At 46.9% G+C, this 23,443-nt stretch overlaps 1 protein-coding gene across 2 annotated transcripts in view; it reads left to right on the top strand.

Annotated features, from left to right (window-relative positions):
• Positions 1 to 23,443, top strand: part of KCNH1 (potassium voltage-gated channel subfamily H member 1) — a 427,208-nt gene that overhangs the window by 393,458 nt on the left and 10,307 nt on the right. The window lies entirely within an intron of this gene.

The following is a 23,443-nucleotide window of genomic DNA, read 5'->3' as shown; positions in this document are numbered from 1 at the left end:
TTTGGGAGAATGGACAGCCAAGGCTGCGGAGGAAGATGGCAAGTCAACGTAGGTCTTGCAGCAAGAATTCCCTCACCATATGGCAAAGGACAGATTCCGGGTCAAACAGATATAGAAAGAGCAGGAAGACACTCTCTCTTTCTCTTTTTCCCCGCCCCCAACCATCCCTTCTGCTGTGAGAGGTTTGGGCCCTCTCTTTCCATTCTCTCTCTAAGCTCTTAGCCCATCAGACTTCTGCTTTCAAGTATCAGGAGGTATCAGGAAGCAGCCCCTGAGAAGGTGTTGATTTGATGTGGAAACCCATCAAAGTTTTCACTGAGGACCACCCTGGCCTTGGTTCCACATGTAGCTCACAGAAGTCCTGCTTGTATTCGTGAGCTGTAGCTTGGATGAACCTTGCTCTGGTTGCAGTAGCATAGCCGTGCTCCTTTCTTGGATCCTAGAGACAGAAGTTGAAGGATTTGAATGGTAGAGCTCTTTTTGGGTGGTCACTTTGTGCTTGTCTGTGCTCTTTGTGGGCTGAGGGGACACGGTGTAAGCCAGGCAGGCAAAGGCCCAGTCACAAGCTGGCAAGGACTTCAGTAAGTGACCACAGAGCTTCAGGAGTGCTCCGACAAGTACTGTTGGATGATAAGGAGGCATAAGAGAGAGACACCCAGCGGAGCTCTGAGTCCAGAGGAAATGACATCTGAACTAGAACCTGAAGGTAGGGGCTGGTAAATTCAAGAGGGGGAAGAAAAGCAACTCAGGCCAAAGGAACAGCATGTAAGGCATCTCAGAGGCTACTGGAAGCCTGGAATGATTGCTAGGAAAAGCAGCATAAAAAGGGCCAGGTGAGATATGAGCCAGGGCTAGGACTAAAGCAAACACGCCTTACGGGCTGAGATCTGAGAATGGGAGTGCGGTCTGGGGAGACAATGGGGAGCCAGGCCTGGGCCCTGAAGGGGCCCCTCCAGCTCCCAAAGGTTTTAAGATTTATACACATCTTAGCAGAGGCCCAGGTAGCAGTTCCAGTGTGAGGGCCCAGCAAGATTTCTGACTTGCCAGTATGATGGCATTTGCATCAACCATAGTGTCTGACCTCCTCACCCTCCCACTTGGAGGGGTCAGGGGCTAGCTGGCTTGGCTAGGAGTGGACTAGGGGTGACCTCTGTGGGCCAAGAACTGGAGCTACCAGAATAAAGGGAGTCTCTGGGACCAGAGAAGAGACAGAGCTAGTGCCTCTGCGGAAGAGCAGAATCCAGGAGGGGCCAGGTGGGCTGGCACTTTGAAGAGAAGCCCTCTCCTGGAGCAGAGGGCAGGGGCCTCGTGATGACCGTGCTCATCCTCAGTTGCTGCAGGAGCGAACATGGGCTGGCCTGGATTACAGGGAGTGAAGATACAGCTTTCGCTTTCCTGATCACTCTGGATCCCTGGCCAACTCTGTTGAGCTCCCTTGTCTTAACGTGGGATCCATGAGGGGAGGGTTTGTGCAAAGCAGCAGGTGTAACAAATGAGCCTATGTTGGAGGCCAGGCAGACCTGAGCGTGAATCCCAGCCTTGCCACTTACTAACCTGATTTTGTTAGGCAGAAGCCATAACCAATCAGAGCTTCGTTTTCTGTAAAATGAGGATAAGCATATTTATGCCACAGGGTGTTCAGGAGGACTAACTGGCACAGTGACTGTGCAGCACAGAGTCCATTTCCTCCCTGTGGGATGCTCGCTGAACAGTTGTGCAGTCTCTCTCCAGCCCTGTGTGGGAGAGCTGCTAGGCTGGGGAGGGCCTGTACAGCTGTTGGATCAACTGATTCATCCTTCCATCCATCCATCTCTAGCTTCCTTAATGTATGTGTGTATATTTCTATCTCTATGTCTATATTTTAAACTAATAGAATTGTGGCTCTGATCCTTAGTTACCTTAGCTTCATGATGTCACTGTCATCACCAGTGCTCTGTCTTAAAACTCTGTTAATTTACTAAAGCTGCCATAACAAAATACCACAGACAGGGTGGCTTCAAGAGCAGGCATTTATCGGGGATTTCCCTGGTGCTCCAGTGGTTAAGACTCCACACTTCCACTTCAGGTGGTGTGGGTTCAATCCTTGGTTGGGGAACTAAGATCTCACATAGACTGCATGGCACGATCAAAAAAATAAGAATTAAACAATAAGCATTTATTGTTGCACAGTCTCAAGGATTTGAAGTCCAAGATTAAGGTATCAGCAGGATTGGTTCCTTCTGAATGCTGAGAGGGAACGTCTGCTCCAGCTTCCCTGGTGGCTCAGAGGGTAAAGAATCCACCCACCGATGCAGGAGTTCGATCCCTGGGTCAGGAAGGTCCCCTGGAGAAGGAAATGGCAACACTCCAGTATTCTTGCCTGGAGAATCCCATAGACAGAGGAGCCTGGAGGGCTACGGTCCATGGGGTCGCAACGAGTCGGACACTGAGACTAAGGGTGCACGGGGAGTGTCGGCTTCAGGCCTGTCCCCTGGCTTCCGGTGGTTTGTGCAATTCTTTGGCATTCCTTGGCTTCTGCTGTGTCACTGTGATATTCACGGGGCATCCTCCCTTTGTGCTTGTCTATCTCTATGTCCAAGTATCCCCTTTTTATCAGGACAGCTGTCATACTGGATTAGAGGCTCAGCCTCCTCCAGTACAACCTCATCTTAACTGCTCACATCTGCAACGACACTACTTCCACTTCCATTCTGAGTGCTGGGCATTAGGACTTGAACAGATGCATTTTGGAGGACAAAATTCAACCCATAATGGTCTCCCACTCTCTTATCCAGCTGCCTGCACACTTGTGACCTGGCTGTGTAGGGTCATGGCCACACAGTGAGGTGGGGTTTGGGGGATTTGAGTTAAATGAGGACCTAGAACCTGATTCCACAACGTTGACTTGCTAGGACTTAAAACGTAAGTGGTTAATGCTATCTCTTAGAATGCATCATCTTGAGTTATTTATAGCTGTCTCCCCATTTGCAAAAGAAAGAAAAGAACTAGGGTTCCCTTAGTCCACAGACCCCTCCCAGGTACTATAACCTCTGATCTAGGGTCTCAAACACAGATCTCACCCTCCACCCTGCCCTGGCCTTGTCCTTCCTTCCAAGGAAATGAGATTTGTGCTGGTGGGAGGAGTTTGGAGACTGGTAAAGTAACCAAAGCAAGACTTTTCATTTTGGAATTGGGAATCTGAATGTTGCAACAAGACCAAATGTTCTGGCCTTGCAGGAAACCTTCACACAGAGCAGCCTGATCCCATTCAAATCCCTGCTTGTTTCAGCCTGCAGCCTCAGTGCTGTGCCTGAAGGGTGAGTGCAGGCGGGAATGAGTGAGATGGCCCTTCCTCTTCATGAAGTCCAGTAAGCCTGCAGGAGTAAGGAAACTCCATCTAATCAGAGTGGTCAGCAAGTATAAAGGGTTAATTTGTGATGCCTGTAAATATGAAAGCTGTTTATCAATTGTAACTATGTCAATGGAAGATCTAGGGATGATTACTCTTTCATTAAACATCCAGGCACAGTAAAACTCAACATTCAGAAAACTAAGATCATGGCATCCAGTCCCATCACTTCATGGCAAATAGATGGGGAAACAATGAAAACAGTGACAGACTTTCTTTCCTTAGGCTCCAAAATCACTGCAGGTGGTGACTGAAACCATGAAATTAAAAGACATTTGCTCCTTGGAAGAAAAGCTATGACCAACCTAGACATATTAAAAAGCAGAGACATTACTTTGCCAACAAAGGTCCATCTAGTCAAGGCTATGGTTTTCCCAAGAGTCATGTATGGATGTGAGAGTTGGACCATAAAGAAAGCTGAGCGCTGAAGAATTGATGCTTTTGAACTGTGGTGTTGGAAAAGCCTCTTGAGAGTCCCTTGGCCAGCAAGGAGATCCAACCAGTCCATCCTAAAGGAAATCAGTCCTGAATATTCATTGGAAGGACTGATGCTGAAGCTGAAACTCTAATATTTTGGCCACCTGATGTGAAGAACTGACTCACTGGAAAAGACCTTGATGCTGGGAAAGTTTGAAAGCAGGAGAAGGGGATGACAGAGGATGAGATGGTTGGATGGCATCACCGACTCAATGGATGTGAGTTTGAGCTAGCTCCAGGAGTTGGTGATGGACAGGGAGGCCTGGTGTGCTGCAGTCCATGGGGACACGACTGAGTGACTGGACTGAACAGAAAAGATGTCTCTTACTTTAGAGGCTCAGGACTCCTAGACAGTGACAGTTTCTGTAGGTGGAGGAAACTGTGGGTCCTCACATGTGATGTGCGCTCTGGGTGCTGCAGGGTGTGGAGGCCTCTGCACCATGCCTCACTGCAGGCAGGGGCACAGCTTTGCAGCCTCTGTCAGCTTCAGGCTAATGTGGTCTCAGTGTCAGACTCTTGGGAGCTCACAGGAGGTCAGAGCCTTCCTGCCTGTCTCCCCATCATTGTGCATGCAGAGCTCGCCTCTGTAGAACTCTACTGGTTGGGAAATCCCTTCTCTTGGCTGTCAATACCCCTTGGTCTTTTCCAAAGACACTTGCTCCTTGGAAGGAAAGCTATGACAAATCTAGACCACATATCAAAAAGCAGAGACATCACTTTGCCAACAAAGGTCCATATAGTCAAAACTGTGGTTTTTCCAATAGTCATATACAGATGTGAGAGTTGGACCATAAAGAAGGCTGAATGATGAAGAATTGATGCTTTCTAATTGTGGTTCTGGAGAAGACTCTGGAGAGTTTCTTGCACTGCAAGGAAATCAAACCAGTCAATCCTAAAGGAAATCAATCTTGAACATTCACGGGAAGCACTGATGCTGAAGCTCCAATGCTTGTCCACATGACGAGAAGAGCCAACTCATTGGAAAAGACCCTGATGCTGGGAAAGACTGAGGCAAGAGGAGAAGGGGATGACAGAGGATGAGAGGATTGGATGACATCAATGGACATAAGTTTGCACAATCTCTGAGAGATGGTGAAGGACAGGGAAGCCTGGTGTGGTGCAGTATCGGGTTGCAAAGAGTTGCACACAACTGAGCTACTGAACAAATACAGCATCCTCTCAAGAGTCCTGGCTCTTTCCTCAGAGAACCACAGTGGACTTTAAGTTCTTCCAAGGAAGCAGATGCTGACTTTTCAAGTCTTGAGAGATAGCATCTACTTGACTCCCAGACAACAACCTTTTTTTTTTTTTTTGCTAATGCCTGCTACTACTCACTGCACAAATTTGAAATGAAATTCAATGCTTCATTGGAGAAAAAAAAAATTTTTAAACAAGGGTGAACAAGAAAAGGAGTGAAATAGGTGAGGGTAACCAGAAACACTTTCTGCTACCCTCATGCACTCGTGATGTGCATGCGTGTAAGAATGTTGTGTTCATTCATTCAAAAGACCATTGCTGAGCGCCTGCCAGGGGCCCAGGACTGTGCTCAGCCCTGTGGCGGATGCTGAGATGAATCAGCCATGAACTCTGCTCTGAGGGGCTGATGAATTAGTAGAGGAACATGGATATCTACGTAGAAGGCTAATTCAGGGTGGAATGTGTTGTTTATAATTAGAGCAGAGTGGAGATGGGGCTGTGTTCAGAGAAGAGTTGAGTACTTCCTGGAGGCAGTGGCATTTTCCTCAGGCCTTTGCTGCAGGGGTTAGATCTGAGCCAGTGGAAACGGGCTTGAGGGAAGGAGAGAACAGTCCAGTCTGAGGGCAGCATGAACTGGGGTGGGGCGGATGGTGGGCACTTGGCTTGGAGCCCTTCTTTGCCTGGAGATTAAGGGCTGTAGTGACCACATGTGACGCTGCCCCAGGTGTTGTGCTGTGTCCATGAGTCTGTACCTTGGGCATCATGCCCGTTCTCACCGTGTGCCCCAATCACACACCTGTACCATAGCCTGACCGCACTTCCGAATGGGTACAAGGCCAAAAGGAAGGCCTCGGCGGCAACTCTGAAAATTGTGTCTGCTTGAACAGATTCATCTGACATTTGCAGGGACCTCAGCGAAGGCCCCTTTTATTTATTCTGTCTCCAGGACCAGATGCATTGATTGCCCTTTAATAGGTTCCGAAGGGGAAAGAATGACCAGACTGTAGGAGTTTTCACCTTTGTTAGCATGGAAGGGTTTATTAGAAGATGCTCGTGTGGACAGGCCACATCTAGATCGCACAGTCCGCCCCCGGGTCCAGATATGAACGCAGCTGCCTGGAGAAGATGATCAGTTTTTCCCTGCATGGCCGGTGGCTTCCTGGATGATCACTCACACCTGAGATCTCTGCCAAGAACTCAGATCGGGCGGCCACTTCACTGACCACGTAAAACACAGTGAGGGGGAGTGGAACGGAGCTGGGCTGGGGTTTTACTGCCAGTAATTGCTTGTGCTGTCCCTCTCCTCGAACAGTTCTTGATGTAAATGCTCTCTTTGGGAGCAGAGTCTGGGACAAGCCAGAGTGATGCCCACCACCTCATTATGAGTTGACCCTCTGCATGCCTGGTGGAGGTTAAGGTCTTTTGCTTCTGAGTCCGGGGAGCACAGGGATGGCCACCTCACTTTGGAGCTGGGGTGGGGGCCCTGCTTGGCCACTGATTGCCTGGCATCCCCTCCTGCCCCCTCTGCCCTTGCCTACACCTCCCAGACTCCTCTGGGATGTTGGTCCATCAACAGTGTATAATGGAGAGTGGACCTCGGTGTCTTCTGGTGTCCGTCCCTGCACAGATCCCTTCCCTCTCCCCCAGTACTGCTGCTCTCCATGACCTTGAATTCCCAGAGAGCAGAGACTAACCTATCTGCCTCACACCCAGTCTTCTCTGTGGTTCTGACATCACTTGGGTTTAGTTGTTGTTCAGTAGTTAAGTCTAGACCAACTCTTTGTGACCCCATGGACAGCAGCACCCCAGGCTCCTGACCTCCCTATCTCCTGGAGTTTTCTCAAACTCATATCCATTGAGTCAGTGATGCTAGCTAACCATTGGATCCTCCGCTGCCCCCTTCTCCTTTTGCCTTTAATCTTTCCCGGCATCAGGGTCTTTTCTGATGAGTCAGCTCTTCACATCAGGTGGCCAAAGTGTTGGAGCTTCATCATCAGTCCTTCCAATGAATATGCAGGAATGATTTCCTTTAGGATTGACAGGTTTGATCTTTCTGTCCAAGGGACTCTCAAGAGTCTTCTCCAACAACACAGTTCAAAAGCATCGATTCTTTGGTGCTCAGCCTTCTTTATGATCTGACTTTCACATCTGTACATAACTACTGGAAAAGCCATAGCTTTGACTGTATGGACCTTTGATGGCAAAGTGATGTCTGTGCTTTGTAATATGTTGTATAGGTTTGTCATAGGTTTCTCTCCAAGGACTACTCATCAAATGGGAGGTAATAGAGGGAGAGCAGGAGGCACCCATCAGGGAACCCCCACCACCACCACAACCTATTCTCAGACTCCTCTATTAGTGCTGATATGTCCTTGAGCCTCAGTCTTCTCATCTGTGAAATAGAAACAATCACACCACCTGGGTAGTGTGGTGAGAATTAGCCACTAGGCTTAGCATGTGTCATTAGTAAGCACTCTTGTTGCCTTCTGCCTTCATGATAACAGAGATGGTCTGAGACTCAGGAGAGCTGAGTGGTCCCCAGTTCAGGCTGCTATTTCCTGGCTATAGGACCTGGAGGAAACCACTCCACCTCACCTGGGGCCCAGATCTCTGGATTTGAATCTGTTTCCTCATCTGTGACACAGAGAACCTGAACAAAGTGATATGTGAAGTTCTTTCCAGGCCTGACAGTTTTTGGTTCTAATTAGATCATTAGGCACCAACCACCCACGTTCTGAGTCACCAGCCATGGCTCACAAATCCCAAGTAGAAGCTAAAGCAAAGGTCATTTTTATTTGACTTTCAGACATTTTGCTTATCTTACGATAGATTTTACTTTGTCTACATGGCACTTTGCTCAGGCAAATACTAAAGGCCATTTGGTTTGTTTACACCCCCTCCATACATCAGTGACTTCGAGTGAGGACAGGTGACATCTTGCCCTCTGGGGGATGTTCTCCACCTAGCACTGTCCTGGCTGTGAACAATGTGTCTCAATTTCATGAAGCTGATAGTGGCAGAGGCTGAGTGCATCTGGAAGAGGCTCCCCTCTTCCTTTGCTACAGAGGGCTTCCTGGAACAGAGGAGATTTCAGGATGAATGAAAGCAGTGACAGTGACGAGTAGAATTAATTGCCAAAAAGACAGGAACTGGGCCCAGTTCTCTGGATTTGAATCTCTGTTACACTTAACCTCACCAAGTCCCAGTTTCTTCATCTGTAAAATGGAGTTAGCGATGGAACCTTCCTTAGCAGTATTGAAAGGATTAAGTCAAATACAATATGCAAAGAGTAAAAGCAGGCACATCACTGCTTTTCAGCAAGCATTCAGTAATGCTGCTGCTGATTATGAGTTATTGTGGGGGGAACATTGTTTAGGGATTCTCATGGCATAAGGACAGGGAATTGGAATTAGGAGACTCCAACATAGAGGAGAGATGCAGTGTAGCCTGGGAGGAAGGATGTGAGGAGAGGTAATCTTAAGGGCGTGAGTGTGGGCTGGCAGGAGGGTCCTGACTCAGAACTACAGGGCCAGGGCGTCCCCAGGGGAGGACCACCAGGGAGAGGAGAGATGATGAGGAGTTGAGAGTCTCTTGGAGTTGAGAGTCCTGGGTTCTGTCTTCTGATCCCTCTCCTTCTCTTAAACCTTCAGAGCCATCAGATCAGAGGATTTTAGCTTTGTTGCTGTTATGGAAATTGCAGCCAAATGGACTCTGTGTTTGGGCTGGGGTCCCCAGGAGCACCTGTGACTTAAGTGGGACTAGAGCTCGGCCGTCCAACTCCCGTATGCCATTCCCGAGACTGTCCTGTCGCTGTAGTGGATGAGGCTTGGTGAGCCAAAACCCACACGGCCAAACCCCACATCTGCCCAGGGACCTCCATGCATTCCTCAGGATGAGGGTTAAACCCCCAGGGAAGAGAGACTTGAGAGGCCTGTAATTCTCTGCCAGCTCTGTCAGCTCCTCAGCTGGGCAAGAGTGTGCCAGCCGCAGGAGAGTTCAGATCAAAAGACTTCGAAGGAAGGGTATTTTCACCAAGGGCCTGAGCTGTTGGCTTCCTTCCATGTAGAGGCTGGCAGGCCTCACTTATTCCAGGACCTTTTCGACAGGCACCCTCCACCTGGCAGGGAGGCAGAGGGGAGGGATGGTGAGGTCTGTGGCTCTCTCCAAAATTATCAACGCGGATGAGATAAAGTCCAATCTCCAGACCAGGTGCTGCCCCACCTCCCTGTCCGTCCTCCCCCACTCTCCTCACTCCCACCTGGGAGAACCCAGATGAAGCCCCTCCCGACCTACTTCCAACCCCCCACAGACCTTTGCTCACTGGGGAGGTAAGAGAACTTGAGTTTGTAGCCTGGCAAGGAGGAGGCTTCTGAATGAATCGTTTACTGTCCTGGACTTTGCAACATGTACATAGGAAGAAAGGGCCATGACCAGTTGCTCTCCAGGTCTGAGAAGCAATGAGCAAGTGGAACTGGATTTAAATAAAAGCAGACAAAACTGTGTGTGTGTATATATAATTGGTCATTGGATGATTAAATACAGACTTTGTGGCCCTTTGAGAACAAAGTCGCGTTTAGGATTGGAAGAGGCAGGGGCCTTGTGTCTCTCAGCCTGTGTCCTCATCTATACAGAGCCAGAATACTTGCCCCACATGCCCTGCAAGGCTACTGTGATCCCCAAGGAGACTTGCGTGCGCCAGCTTTCTGTCGACCATAAGCAGGAACAAATGTCAGTTGTCCTGTTGTTAGTGATGCCAGGCATGGTGGCTGCCTGCCCTGAATTGTTTCATTTAGAAGGTCCCTGGCCTGAGGCTGAAGGACAGGGCCAGGTCCCTCTGGCTCCAGCATCACTCTCCGCCTCCTCTGCCTTTGTTATCAGAAGAGCCCCGGGCACTGGGAAACAAAAGAGGAGGGATGGGAGTGAGTCTGGCGGAAAGGCTGTGTCGGGGTCTGAGGACTCTAATCTTTGAGGTTTAGCCGTTGTTATTAGAAAGGAGGATGATAATCTAAACATTGAAATGGTCAGGAAGTCAAGACTTCTATCGTTCTGCTCCTCACTCCTCCCTTCCCTTGGACTTCCCAGCAGCAGGCAGGAAGGGCCCCTGTCGCTGCGATGTGTTCTCAGGTGGCACCAGGAAAGGGTGCTGGAAAGGAAACTTCCATGACCCTTGACCCAGGGAGATTGCCTTGTGGCATCTGCCCTGGTCGAGGGCATCTCTCCCTGCCCAGGAGTTGCCTCCTTAAGCAGTGGGGCATCAGTGATTGGCAGTCTTGGCAGTGGTAGAGTGGTGGGCCCCATCTCTCACAGGGCTGTCTGCTGATGGGGCTACCGTCTGCACTGCCGCCCTGGAGCTCCATCTCTGAACGTGAGCCCCGTGTCTGGCTCCTGGCTTCCTGTGGCTCATCTTAGCTGCTGACCTGCACCTTTCTGCTTTGGGGAGGGGACCGTTTACAGCAAAATGAGAAACCAGGAGCACAAGCCCAAGATGACAGGTTTAGCCTAAGAATGGACTATTACATGTCCAAATCCAGGGCATTCTTGGGTGGGAGCTGCACTTACTGGGCATGGGAATGCTGTGTATACACTGCGTGTGTGCTAAGTTGCTTCAGTCGTGTCTGACTCTTTGCAACCCCATGGACTGTAGCCTGCCAGGCTCTTCTGTCCATGGGATTCTCCAGGCCAGAATACTGGAGTGGGGTGCCATGCCCTCCTCCAGGGATCTTCCCAAACCAGGGATTGAACCTGTGTCTCCTGCAGCTCCGGCCTTGCAGGCAAGTTCTTCACCACTGAGCCACTGGGGAAGCCCCTTTAGACCTCCTCTAATACACATGCCCACCCCAAGAAGCATGTTGTTCTCTTTACACTGAGTATAAAAATGGCAGAGAGACCTGCTTTGGGAGAAGAGGGTCCAGAGAGCACAGGTAGAGCCTCTGGCCTGGAGACTCTTGACTGAAAAAAACAAAAAGACACAACCAAAAAGTTGAGAATAGTGTTTTATTCTGCAGACAAAACTGAGGACTTAAACCTGGAATGCAGCTCAGATAGCTCGAAGGGACTGCTCCAAAGAGGCAGAGGAGGAGTCAGGATAATAGAGTTTTTGCAACAAAGACTCAGTATCAAAAGATTCAGCTCAGTTCAGTCACTCAGTCGTGTCTGACTCTTTGCAACCCCATGAATTGCAGCAGGCCAGGCCTCCTTGTCCATCACCAACTCCCGGAGTTCACTCAAACTCACGTCCATTGAGTCAATGATGCCATCCAGCCATCTCATCCTCTGTTGTCCCCTTCTCCTCCTTCCCCCAATCCCTCCCAGCATCAGAGTCTTTTCCAATGAGTCAGCTCTTTGCATGACATGGCCAAAGTACTGGAGTTTCAGCTTTAGCATCATTCCTTCCAAAGAAATCCCAGGGCTGATATCCTTTAGAATGGACTGGTTGGATCTCCTTGCAGTCCAAGGGACTCTCCAACACCACAGTTCAAAAGCATTAATTCTTTGGCGCTCAGCTTTCTTCACAGTCCAACTCTCACATCCATACATGACTCTTGGAAAAACCATAGCCTTGACTAGATGGACCTTAGCTGGCAAAGTAATGTTTCTGCTTTTGAATATGCTATCTAGGTTGGTCATAACTTTTCTTCCAAGGAGTAAGCACCTTTTAATTTCATGGCTGCAATCACCATCTGCAGTGATTTTGGAGCCCCCCCCCCAAAAAATAAAGTCTGACACTGTTTCTACTGTTTCCCCATCTGTTTCCCATGAAGTGATGGACCAGATGCCATGATGTTAGTGTTCTGAATGTTGAGCTTTAAGCCAACTTTTCACTGTCCTCTTTCACTTTCATCAAGAGGCTTTTTAGTTCCTCTTCACTTTCTGCCATAAGGGTGGTGGCATCTACATATCTGAGGTTATTGACATTCCTCCCGGCAATCTTGATTCCAGCTTGTGCTTCTTCCAGCCCAGCGTTTGTCATGATGTACTCTGCATAGAAGTTAAATAACCAGGGTGACAATATACAGCCTTGACATACTCCTTTTCCTGTTTGGAACCAGGCTGTTGTTCCATGTCCAGTTCTAACTGTTGCTTCCTGACCTGCATATAGGTTTCTCAAGAGGCAGGTCAGGTGGTCTGGTATTCCCATCTCTTTCAGAATTTTCCACAGTTTCTTGTGATCCACACAGTCAAAGGCTTTGGCATAGTCAGTAAAGCAGAAATAGATGTTTTTCTGGAACTCTCTTGCTTTTTCCATGATCCAGCAGATGTTGGCAATTTTATCTCTTACTGTTAATTAAAGAAAACCAGGCATCTTAATGAATTTAGCTCTTTACTATGTACATGTATGGGAAGATGCAAGAGTCTAGGCTCAGCAAAATCATCCCTTTGATTTGCACCTCAGCTCTCTGGGCCAGCGTCCTGTGGTTTCTCATCCTGAGTTCCATCAGGTCTCACCGTGGCGGCAGCTGTAATGGTTGACAACTACACTGTCCTTTGTTTGCTGATACGGCAATCAGTATTTTTTTGTTGACAAGACTTAAGCTTACCTACATTGATTTGTTACACAGCAGGCTATGGGTAAGACTGATAAGAAGGAAAGTGAGCCACATTTTCAAATAAAGGTGTTTTCTTCTCCCAGTGAGAATCATGGAGGACAGAGCAGCTGACTGTGCCCCGTGGAGGAGGCTTAAGCTGGAAGATTGGCAGATGCTACAGCCCACAGCCTCAGGGGTCAGACAAGCCTGAGCTTGCCCCTCACTCACTGTGTACCCTTTCTCAGCCTCAGCTTCCTCATCTGAATAATAGGATGATAACAGCAGCTACCTCAATCTGTTGTAGGAAGAGAGACCCATCCAGGGCCTGAGAGTGGACTCTTGTCTAACACTCAGAAATGAGTTGTCCAAGGAGACATGTGCATGGACAAAGCAAGAGCCTTTATTGGGAAGGGGCGTCAAAGTGGAGAACAGGGGGTAAGGGAACCCAGGAGAACTTCCACATGGCTCGCAGTCCCGGGTTTTATGGTGATGGGATTAGTTTCTGGGTTGTCTCTGTCCAATCTTTCTGACTCAGGATGCTTCCTGGTGGCGCATGCAACGCTCAGCCAAGAGGGATGCCAGCACGGAGGATTCTGGGAGATGGAGGGACATATGGAGTCTCATTTTGACCTTTCCCAAACTATTCTGGTTGGTGGTGGCTTATTAGTTGCGTCTTCCCTGCCAGGACCTCTTGCCCTAAAATAACTCATGCAAATGGTTACTGTGGTTCCTGGCCAGTGAGGGGTAGGTTTAGGTCAGTGCACTTCCCCTGACAGTAGGGTTACTCGGATTCATTGAAATCATGTGTGCAAAGTGTGAGACCCACAGCTGATACACAGGGAGCGTGCAGTGGCTGCTGGCCGCTGTCATTATCAAATGATTCTGGCTCCCCTCTCTGGGTGCTGCTCCTGCCTCTCTGGTGGACTGGCTACATTTCTCTGCCATCTTGATGCCTCGGTTCCTTCTCTTCTCTGCCTTTTCTCCAGCTGTTTCTTCTTCCTCTCTGCGAGGTTCTTCTGCAAAGGCTTCTCATCTTTCTCTTCTTCTCTCCCTCTCTTTCGCTGTTCAGTTCCGTCTGTCTGTCTCTTTGGGCCTCTATCCATCCCAGGTGCCCGGTTCCTCCTAAGAGGGACCAGGCATCCTCCAGGCTTACTTCCCCCACCTCCTCCAGGCCCCACGGCCCCTTTCTTGCTCACAGGAGATTTCCCACAGGCTAAGCTGTGGGAGGCACCAGCCCTGGGTAGTCACAGCAAAGTGGGGCCAGTTTGTAGCACTTACGCTCCACCCCCAATTACCCTCCCCAAGGAAAGGCAAGAATACTGCAGGCATCCTTGCTTCAAGCCTGTGGGCTGATATAGACGTGAGAAGGGAATGACAAATTGTCCAGTCAGTCAGCTTCTGGGTCGGCTCAAACGCCGAAAGTTGTCCCTACAGTGAAAGTTTCATCAGAGAAATGTTGCGAACCTGAAGGAACTGAAGGCCGGATTCTGCAGCCCAACCAGCCAGCCTTCCTACCCTGCGTGGGATTCAGGACCAGCTCCTGCCATCTGGATATCAAAAGGAGGAGAGAAATAGTCTGCAAACTCTCCATGCACCATGGGCTTGTAATAATATCGTGTGAAAGAAAATGTAGAGGAAAGAGTATGGAAATGATGTCACCACTTGACATGCCCCGCAAGCCCCCTAATTAACTGCTTCCTGAAAATTAAAATGTCACTTCCCCAGATGCCTTGATGGGCATTACTCTACCGGGAACAGCCTTGCCTGGTATGGGGGTGTGGTGGATGGGAGCAAGATGAAGGTCCTTGGAAAAGATGGCATTTAGCAGATTGTGTGGCCAGGCCTCTGGTAAGAAGCTGGTCCCTGAGCTCTGCACAGATCTGTAGGCTGGAAGGAAAGTGACCCCTACCCTATGGCAGCGAGTGACTGCAGCACCAGTGTGCATTCTGTAATTTTGTGCTAATGTGCAGTTTAGGAGACAAACGATTGCATTTGCTCCCTAGGAATGAGGAGTCCTCTGGGATTGAAATAAATACATGCTATGTCTGCATTAGGCTAAAGGGCCTTATGGAGAGGCAGAAGGATGCTCCTGAGGGCTGAACTGACTTCTTAGCCCCCAGGGCTGGAGCCGGGCCCCAGTGCAGCGGGCAGTACTGGGTCTGGGTAATTGATGTTGGTCCTCTTTTATCATGACCTCATTAATCCTCAGGGGTTAGGGTTAGGTGCTTAGCCCAGAACATGCTCAAAGCCTGGTGCAGGTAGGTATCCTGCTGTGTTTCTTGTGTCCAGTCTACCAGGAAAGTCCTGCTAGCCCCCCAGGTGCTCAGCCCTCCGGAGACCATCCCAGCCTATGTTACAGAGCAGAGGAGCTCGAACCTCTGCCCTCCCCAAGGCGCCTTCACTCTGGAATCTGCAGGGATCCCAGCTCCAGTGACCGAGTTTGGGCTCTGGTCCTGGGTTTGCAGACTAACTGAGTAAAGTGTCAGCAGAGGACTTACCCTCTCTGAGCCGGAGCCCCTCACCTTTGAAAGAAGGCCGATAATAGTTCCAGCTTCATGGCTTGTGGGTGAAAGTTAAGGCATGTAAAGGCGTAGCACTGGGCTTGGCTCAGCAGAAGGCTGTGAATCACACATCTTCACCCAGGGACACAGTTGCCCAAGGGATGCTTCCTCCAAAGACAGACTTGGGTAAAAATCTGCCTCTGCCTTCCCCGCACAGGCCTCGCTGCACACTGTTCACCAGAAACTAGAAAAGCAGATTCTGTCGATGACAAGGGTAGACTGAGTGCCGAGGGAGGGAGGGGACCCTGTGTTGTAGGCAAGAGAACCATCAAAGTCAAGGCCTTGACTGTTGCCCTCACAGGCTCCAGAAAGAGAAACGAAAGTGCCAAGGATGCTGACAAATGTGACATTACCCAGGGTCCCTGCCCCAGCCCCCACTGGCAGCCTGGGGTGAACAAAACAGAGGCTGTGGGTCACCAGGTAGGGGTTCAAGTTCCTCTGTCTCATATGTGGTGAGGTTTCAACTTGAACTTTCTCCCTTCAGGGCTTCCCCCGCCCCTCCCCCCATCAATGATGGTTCAATCAGGAAAACAGAAATTAAAATGACACTAAGTTTTTTTCTTTTCTTTTTCGCTAAGGGTATAATCGGAGAAGGCAATGGCACCCCACTCCAGTACTCTTGCCTGGAAAATCCCATGGACGGAGGAGCCTGGTGGGCTGCAGTCCATGGGGTCACTGGGAGTCAGACACGACTGAGCGACTTCACTTTCACTTTTCACTTTCATGCATTGGAGAAGGAAATGGCAACCCACTCCAGTGTTCTTGCCTGGAGAATCCCAGGGTTGGGGGAGCCTGTTGGGCTGAGGTCCATGGGGTTGCACAGAGTCAGACACGACTGAAGCGACTTGGCAGCAACAGCAGCAGCAAGGGTATAATATTTATCTTTGGTAATGGTGGTGGTTTAGTTGCTAAGTCATGCGACCCCATGGACTGTAGCCTGCCAGGCTCCTCTGTCCATGGATTCAATACTGCTTGCTTTAACATCTTTTTGTCCAATGTTAGTATTACCACATCTTTATTGTTTACACTTTCTGTCCTTTTCATCTTTATGTAACATCATTATATCCCAAATACATCTCTTAAAAGCAGCATATAGTTAGGTTTTTTGTTTGTTGTTTTTGAAACTGCACTCATTTTTTTGAGAGGATTTGAATGAGGAAATTGGTGAAAGAGCAAAAACGAAAAGTCAAAGATGCTCAAAGATTAACACCTAGAAGCAGCAGCTCCCCTTCCCAGAGATGGGGGCAGGAAAATGTGGCACTGTCAAATCCTGGGAGGCCAGAGAGGGGCCCAGCTTCTGGAGGGGGTGCTTCATGCAGCTGGTGCCAGACCTCCAAGGAAGGATGCTATATGCCTGGTGCTGGGAGGTCTGAGGAGGGACACCCCAGGGCTTGTCTCCAGAGCTCTGGGGTAGAGCTTGGCTTGGGGGTGCTCAGTTGGGGAAGAGAGTCAGGTGGGCTGCTCTGGATTGTGGGAATAGGGTAGACACACAGGGTCTCATCTGTCTCCAGGACCACGGGGAGAAGCTCCCAGCTCCCCTCCCCTTTTCTCATTCTCCCTGTAAAATGCAGCTGCCTCAGATCCGCTCAGGCCAGTAAAGCCCCTGGACCATCAGCTCCCAAGAGGAAGGCTCTCTCTGCTTTCTTTAAAGGTGGGGCTGACCATCTCACATACTCAGCAAAGGCTTTTTTGAATGGCTGCTCAGAGCTATTTCCTTGTGGAATGAGGTTTAGGGATGGTGGGGGTGGTGGTGGTGGTGTCATCTCTCTGTAAGACAGAACATGAGGTTTAAAAGCAGCATGAGGAATTCCAGAGAAGGAAAGGAAATCTTCCTTCCTAAGAAAGGAAGTCCTGAGCATGGAAGGCCCCAGGCTGCTCTTCTGCCAAGGTCTGGGGTCAAGGTTGGGGCGGCCCAGCTCCATGGGTGATTCAATGGGGCCTGACATCAGAAGAAGGGGCTAGATGACCCAGGCCCAATGCATGCTAGGGTACCTACAGCTGCAGACCCCCCCAGCTGAGAGTTCCTACCTGGGGGACAGGGTGTGGCTCTTTTTTCCCACCTGTACACGCCCTGCAGGCCCAGGGCTCAGGCAGTACAGATGGAAATCACCAGCAGAGCTATTTTTGTCTTCAGGTCCAGTTCCCCAGGCCTCTGCCCAGGATGGAACTCAGGACTGGGAAGTGGGGAGAGTGATGCCTGGGTGCCCAGGTGGGAAGGTCAGAGGACTGGCATAGCCAGGGAGGGTGAGGGGCTGTGTGTGTGCAGCTGGGTACAGGCACTGAGCAGGCGTAGCCTGTCTCCTGAGGATATGTGTGTAAGTATGTACACGTGCATGGCCTTTCAACAAGGATGCAAAATATGTACCCAGAGCAGTCTTGCTCTGTCTCCCAGTGTCTGTCTGTATTTCTAGGCTAGGGCACTGGTTCTCAGAGAGGTGGAATTCAAGGTGGGGGTGGGATGCGTAGACATTTTTTCTTTCATTTTTTAAAAAACGTTTTATTCTGGAGACAGCCGACTAACCATGTGATAAGTTCAGGTAGATAGAAAAGGGACTCAGTCATAAAGATGCATGCGGCCATTCTCCCCCAGACTCCCCTCCCATCCAGACTAGCACAGAACACTGAGCAGAGTTCCCTGTGCTCTACAGTAGGTCCTTGTTGATTATCCATTTAAAATAGAGTGTCCTGTCCATCCCAAACTCCCTAACTATCCCTCACCCCATGCTTCACGCCAGCAACCATGAGTTCCTTTGCTCTGTGAGTCTGTTTCTGTTTTGTTATCATGTCTCTTTAGACTCTGCATATAAGGGATGTCATGTTTCTGCTTTTCTGTCTGACTTCACCCAGCATGACACTCTCTAGGTCCATCCATGTTGCTACAAATGGCATGATTTCATTCTTTTTGGTGACTGAGTGATATCCCATTGTATGTATGTGCCACGTCATCTTCATCCATTCCTCTGTGGATGGACATTTATGTTGCTTCCATGCCTTGGCTACTGTGAACAGTGCAGCAATGAACACTGGGGTGCCTGTATCCTTTCAGACCATGTTTTTCTCCAGATATTGCTCAGGAGTGGGACTGCAGGGTCATATGGTAGCTCTATTTTTAGTTTTTTAAGGAACTTCCATATTGTTCTCCATAGTGGCCATACCAACGTACATTCCTACCAATGGTGTAGAAGGGTTCCCTTCTCTTCACACCTTTTCCAGCATTTATTGTTTGTGGATTTTTTGGACAATAGCCATTTGGACTGCAGTAAGGTGATATCTCAGGGTACTTTTGATTAATTAGCGATGTTAATCATCTTTTCATGTGCTTCTTGACCATCTGTATGTCTTCCTGTGGAGAAAAGTCTATTTGGGTCTTCTGCCCATCTCTGCCCATCTTTTGATTGGGTTGTTTGTTTTGATGATGTTGTGCTTTGTGAGCTGTTTGTGGATTTTGGAGACTAATCCCTTGGTCACATCACTTGCAAATATTTTCTCCCCATCTGTGGGCTGTCTTTTCACTTTGTTTATTGTTTCCTTTGCTGAGCATCTTTCATTTTTTTAAGTGCATGATTCAGTGCCATTAATTACATGTACATGCAACAATTACTGTTATCTATTTCCATCATTTTTCATTATTCCAAACAGAAACTCAGTAACCATTAAGCAATAACTCCCTTTCCCCACAGCCCTGGTAGCCTCTAATCTACTTTTTGTCTCTATAAATTTGTTTATGACAGGTACTTCATGTAAGTGGAATTATATATCTCTATAAATTTATTTATGATAGGTACTTCATGTAAGTGGAATTATATCTTTTTTGTTTGTGTCCAGCTAATCTCATTTAGCATAGTGTCTTCATGGTTCAGCCATGTTTTAGAAGAATCGGAACTTCATTCTTTTTAATGATTGACTAGCATTCCATTTTATGCATATATCACATTTTGTTTATCCATTAATTTGTTGATTGACATTTGGGTCATTTCCTCCTTTTGGCTACAGTGACTAATACTGCATTTGAGTACTGGTGTACCTGTTCAAGTGCTTGCTTTTCAGTTCCTCTTGTTTATATTAACATCTGGGAGTGGAACTGCTGGATTACATAGTAATTCTGTGATAGCTTTTTGAGGAACTGATGAATGGTTTTCCATAGAGGATGCAGCAATGTATGAGAGTTTGAATCTCTCCACATCCTTGTCATAATGAGTTATTTTCTATTTTTTAAGTTAATAACAATCCTAAAGGAGGGGCTTCCCACATAGCTCGCCCAGTAAAGAATCTGCTTGCAATTCAGGAGACCCTGGTTCAATTCCTGGGTTGGAAAGATTCCCTGGAGGAGGGATGGCAACCCACTCCAGTATTTTTGGGCTTCCCTGTTGGCTCAGACAGTAAAGAATCCACCTGCAATACGGGAGACTTGGGTTCGATCCCTGGGTTGAGAAGATCCCCTGGAGGAGGGCATGGCAATCCATTCCAGTATTCATGCCTAGAGAATTCCATGAACAGAGGAGCCTGGTGGGTTACAGCTCATGGGGTCACAAAGAGTCAGACACGACTAAACAACTAAATACAGCACAACACATCCTAAAGGATATGAAGTGATCTCTCATGATTTTCATTTGCTTTGCCCATGACATATGTTGTTAAATACCTTTTCATATGCTCATGGCCATTTGTATGTTTTGAGAAATATCTAAGTCATTCACATCTTTTAAAATTGGATGGCCTGCATTTTCTTGTTGAGTGACAGGAATTCTTTACATATTCTGGATATTAAATCCTTATCAGATATGAGACTGAGGAGTATTTTCTCCCATTCTGTAAATTCTCTTTTCATTCTCTCAATTGTATCCTTTGAGGCACAAACATATTTAATTTTGATAAAGTCAAATTTACCTATTTTTTCTTCTATTCCATATGTTTTCAGTTTCATGGCTAAAAAATCATTGCCAAATCAATATTGTGAACATTTTTCCATATGTTTTCTAACATAACATAAAATTCAAACAATTTTATGGCTTTACCTCTTACATTTAGATCTGTGATCTTCTATGACTTAATTTTTGTATGCAGTATAAGGAAGGGGTTTGACTTCATTGCTTTGCATATGGATATCCACTTCTCTGAGCATCATTTGATGAAGACTGTCTTCCTAGGAACCTTTGTCAAAAATAATTAACTATTCAATTAATTCAGTCATGTTCAACTCTTTGCAACTCTATGGACCATAACCTGCCAGGCTCCTTTGTCCATGGGATTCTCTGGGCAAGAATACTGGAGTGGGTTGCCATGCCCTCCCTCCTCCAGGGAATCTTCCTGACCCAGGGATCAAACCCATGTCTCTTACATCTCCTGCATTTGCAAGCATGTCAAAAATAATTAACTTTGTAGATGAGGGTTTATTTCTGGATTCTCTGTTCTATTTATAGTCCTATAAATCTGTCCTCTGCCAGTGCCACACTATTCTGATTACTGTAGTAAGATTTTATATTAGAAGTATGAGACCTCCAGATCTAACCAGGGGATGTTAGTGCTAAAGAACTTGCCTACCAATGCAGGAGACATAAGAGACATGGGTTCCATCCCTGGGTTGGGAAAATCCCCTGGCGGATGGCATGGCAACCCACTCCAGTACTCTTGCCTGGAGAAGAGCCTGGTGGACTACAGTCCATGGGGTCACACAGAGTCGGATATGACTGAAGAGACTTAGCATGCACACATGCATGAGACCTCCAACTTTGCTTTCCTTTTTCAAGATAGTTTTGGCTATTCAGAATGCCTTGAGAATATATGAATTTTAGGGTACATTACTTTATTTGTGTAAAAGCACCATTATAGTACTAAAATCCATAGATTACTTTGAGTGGAATTATCATTTTTTAAATTGAAGCATAATTGACATACAATATCCCATTAGTTTCAGCTGTACAACATAGTGATTTGATACTTGTATACAGTGTGAAATTATCACCACAATAAGTCTAGTTACCATCTGTCACCATACAAAATTACAAACTTTTTTTGGTGTGTGTGATGAGAGCAATTTTCAAATTTGCCATATGATATTATTGATTATAGTCACCATGCTGTACATTATATCCCATGACTAGTTTAACTAAGCATCTGTCCCCTTAACCTATTTCACCCTCTTCCCAATATTGTCTGTCCCCTTGGAAACCAGAAATCTGTTCTTTGTATCTGTAAGTTTTATCTTGATTATTCATTTGTCTAATTTTTTTAGATTCCACGTTAGTGAAATCATACACTACTTGTTTTCCTCTGACTTATTTAGCATAATACTCTCAAGGTCCACCCATGTTGTTGAAAAATGGCAAGATTTCGTTATTTTCTTAATGACTGAGTAGTATTCCATTGTGTGTGTCCCCCATCTTATTTATGCATTCATCCATCAATGGATACTTAGGCTGCTTCCATATTGTGGCCATTGTAAGTAATGCTGCTCTGAACTGTAAACACTAGTGTGCATATATCTTTTCAAATTAGTGTCTTCATTTTCTTTGGATAAAAACCCAGAAATGGAATTGCTAGGTCATATGATAGCTCTGTTTTAATTTTTTGAGGAGTCTGAGTATTGTTTTCCATAGTGGCTGCAGCAATTTACATTCCCCCCAATGGAGCGCAAGGATTCTCTTTTCTCCACATCCTGCCCAATACTTGTTATTTCTTTTTTTATAATAGCCATTCTGATAGGTGTGAGGTGGTATCTTTGATATGCATCTCTCTGTTGATAAGCAATGTTGAACATCTTTCCCTGTGCATCTTGGCCATCTGTATGTCTTCTTTGGAATAATGTCTATTTGAGTCCTCTGCCTATTTTTTTTTGTAGGTCATACTATTTAATATAAATTTATTTATTTTAATTGGAGGCTAATTACTTTACAATATTGTATTGGTTTTGCCATACATCAACATGAATCCACCACGAGTGTACACGTGTACCCCATCCTGAACCTCCCTACCCATACCATCCCTCTGGGTCATCCCAGTGCTCCAGCCCTGAGCATCCTGTATCATGCATTGAACCTGGACTGGCGATTCATTTCACATATGATATTACACGTTTCAATGCCATTCTCCCAAATCATCTCACCCCCTCCCTCTCCCACAGAGTCCAAAAGGCTGTTCTATACATCTGTGTCTCTTTTGCTGTCTTGCATACAGGGTTATCGTTGTCATCTTTCTAAATTCCATATATATGTGTTAGTATACTGTATTGGTGTTTTTCTTTCTGGCTTACTTCACTCTGTATAATAGGCTCCAGTTTCATACACCATATTAGAACTGATTCAAATGTATTCTTTTTAATGGCTGATTAATACTGCATTGTGTATACATACCACAGTTTTCTTATCCATTCATCTGCTGATGGACATCTAGGTTGCTTCCATGTCCTGGCTATTATAAACAGTGCTGCGATGAACATTGGGGTAGACATGTCTCTTTCAATTCTGGTTTCCTTGGTGTGTATGCCCAGCAGTGGGATTGCTGGGTCATAAAGGCAGTTCTATTTCCAGTTTTTTAAGGAATCTCCACTGTTCTCCATAGTGGCTGTACTAGTTTGCATTCCCACCAACAGTGTAAGAGGGTTCCCTTTTCTCCACACCCTCTCCAGCATTTATTGTTTGTAGACTTTTGGATCACAGCCATTCTGACTGGCATGAAATGGTACCTCATTGTGGTTTTGATTTGCATTTCTCTGATAATGAGTGATGTTGAGCATCTTTTCATGTGTTAGCCACCTGTATGTCTTCTTTGGAGAAATGTCTATTTAGTTCTTTGGCCCATTTTTTGATTGGGTCATTTATTTTTCTGGAATTGAGCTGCAGGATTTGCTTGTATATTTTTGAGATTAGTTGTTTGTCAGTTGCTTCATTGGCTATTATTTTCTCCCATTCTGAAGGCTGTCTTTCACCTTGCTTATAGTTTCCTTTGTTGTGCAGAAGCTTTTAAGTTTAATTAGGTCCCATTTGTTTATTTTTGCTTTTATTTCCAGTATTCTGGGAGGTGGGTCATAGAGGATCCTGCTGTGATGTATGTTGGAGAGTGTTTTGCCTATGTTCGCCTCTAGGAGTTTTACAGTTTCTGGTCTTACATTTAGATCTTTAATCCATTTTGAGTTTATTTTGTATGGTGTTAGCAAGTGTTCTAGTTTCATTCTTTTACAAGTGGTTGACCAGTTTTCCCAGCACCACTTGTTAAAGAGATTGTCTTTTCTCCGTTGTATATTCTTGCCTCCTTTGTCAAAGATAAAGTGTCCATAGGTGCATGGATTTATCTCTAGG

Source organism: Oryx dammah, unplaced genomic scaffold (genome assembly GCF_014754425.2).
Source record: "Oryx dammah isolate SB20612 unplaced genomic scaffold, SCBI_Odam_1.1 HiC_scaffold_21, whole genome shotgun sequence".
In the NCBI taxonomy this organism is placed as follows: Eukaryota; Metazoa; Chordata; class Mammalia; order Artiodactyla; family Bovidae; genus Oryx; species Oryx dammah.
Note: the sequence above shows the minus strand (reverse complement) of the source record. Positions and strands in the feature narration are given on the sequence as shown.